This window comes from Thamnophis sirtalis, unplaced genomic scaffold (genome assembly GCF_051295495.1).
Source record: "Thamnophis sirtalis isolate CommonGarterSnake01/CBP01778 unplaced genomic scaffold, rThaSir2_p1.2 scaffold_6, whole genome shotgun sequence".
Lineage (NCBI taxonomy): Eukaryota > Metazoa > Chordata > Lepidosauria > Squamata > Natricidae > Thamnophis > Thamnophis sirtalis.
In genome coordinates this window covers 124,066,764-124,069,216 of record NW_028261386.1, presented here as the reverse complement: position 1 = coordinate 124,069,216, position 2,453 = coordinate 124,066,764, and positions in this window count along the sequence as shown.

Genomic DNA, 2,453 nt, shown 5'->3' with positions numbered 1-2,453 from the left:
CAACATTAAGAATAGTTAAATGAATATGTGCACCATGTGATGAACAAAATTAGTTTTTTTTTGTTTTTGTTTTTTTTGTTTTTTTGTGGGGTTTTTCCCCCCCTATATTTTCCTATATTGATCATAAAACAATAAAATATTGGATTATCTAATTATACAACATTAAGAATAGTTAACTGAATATGTGCACCATATGATGAACAAAATTAGTTTTTTTTTTTTTTGTGGGGTTTTTCCCCCCCTATATTTTCCTATATTGATCATGAAAACAATAAAATATTGGATTATCTAATTTCTCAACATTAAGAATAGTTAACTGAATATGTGCACCATGTGATGAACAAAATTAGTTTTTTTTTGTTTTATTGTTTTGTTTTTTTGTGGGTTTTCCCCCCCCTATATTTTCCTATATTGATCATAAAACAATAAAATATTGGATTATCTAATTTCTCAGCATTAAGAATAGCTAAATGAATATGTGCACCATGTGATGAACAAAATTAGTTTTTTTTTGTTTGTTTGTTTTGTGGGGTTTTTTCCCCCCTATATTTTCCTATATTGATCATAAAACAATAAAATATTGGATTATCTAATTTCTCAACATTAAGAATAGTTAAATGAATATGTGCACCATATGATGAACAAAATTAGTTTTTTTTTTGTTTTTTTTTTTGTGTTTTTTTTGTGGGGTTTTTCCCCCCCTATATTTTCCTATATTGATCATAAAACAATAAAATATTGGATTATCTAATTATACAACATTAAGAATAGTTAAATGAATATGTGCACCATATGATGAACAAAATTAGTTTTTTTTGTTGTTTTTTTTTTGTTTTTTTGTGGGGTTTTTCCCCCCCTATATTTTCCTATATTGATCATAAAACAATAAAATATTGGATTATCTAATTTCTCAACATTAAGAATAGTTAAATGAATATGTGCACCATGTGATGAACAAAATTAGTTTTTTTTTGTTTTTGTTTTTTTTGTTTTTTTGTGGGGTTTTTCCCCCCCTATATTTTCCTATATTGATCATAAAACAATAAAATATTGGATTATCTAATTATACAACATTAAGAATAGTTAACTGAATATGTGCACCATATGATGAACAAAATTAGTTTTTTTTTTTTTGTGGGGTTTTTCCCCCCCTATATTTTCCTATATTGATCATAAAACAATAAAATATTGGATTATCTAATTTCTCAACATTAAGAATAGTTAAATGAATATGTGCACCATGTGATGAACAAAATTATTTTTTTTTGGTTTTTTTTTTTGTTTTTTTGTGGGGTTTTTTTGTGGGGTTTTTCCCTCCCCCTATATTTTCCTATATTGATCATAAAACAATAAAATATTGGATTATCTAATTTCTCAACATTAAGAATAGTTAAATGAATATGTGCACCATATGATGAACAAAATTAGTTTTTTTTGGGTTTTTTTTGTTTTTTTGTGGGGTTTTTTTGTGGGGTTTTTTCCCCCCCTATATTTTCCTATATTGATCATAAAACAATAAAATATTGGGTTATCTAATTTCTCAGCATTAAGAATAGTTAAATGAATATGTGCACCATATGATGAACAAAATTATTTTTTTTTGTTTTTTTTTTGTTTTGTTTTTTTTGTGGGGTTTTTCCCCCCTATATTTTCCTATATTGATCATAAAACAATAAAATATCTGATTATCTAATTTCTCAACATTAAGAATAGTTAAATGAATATGTGCACCATGTGATGAACAAAATTAGTTTTTTTTTGTGGGGTTTTCCCCCCCCCTATATTTTCCTATATTGATCATAAAACAATAAAATATTGGATTATCTAATTTCTCAGCATTAAGAATAGTTAACTGAATATGTGCACCATATGATGAACAAAATTAGGGTTTTTTTGTGGGTTTTTGGGTTTTTTTTTTGTTTTTTCCCCCTATATTTTCCTATATTGATCATAAAACAATAAAATATTGGATTATCTAATTTCTCAGCATTAAGAATAGCTAACTGAATATGTGCACCATGTGATGAACAAAATTAGGGGGTTTTTTTTTTGTTTTTTTTTGTGGGGTTTTTTCCCCCCTATATTTTCCTATATTGATCATGAAAACAATAAAATATTGGATTGTCTAATTTCTAAGCATTAAGAATAGTTAACTGAATATGTGCAGAAATTGCTACTAGGAAGTCATGCAGATGTGCTAGATCAAATGCTCTTAATACTAATACTAATAATAATGTTAATATTGCTAATAATGCTAATTAATACTTAATCCTAAATACTAATAGTACTACTATTGCTATTTCCTCTCTTATGAGGGTAAATTGCTAACTTCATCTTTAGCAAATATCACATCATTGCTCTTTCTGTGTGGAAGTCTTTCCAGAGTCTTTCAATGATGTAGAAGTTTTATTTTCTTCCGTTGGATTCAGTGTAGCTGTGCTCTTAAGCTGCTC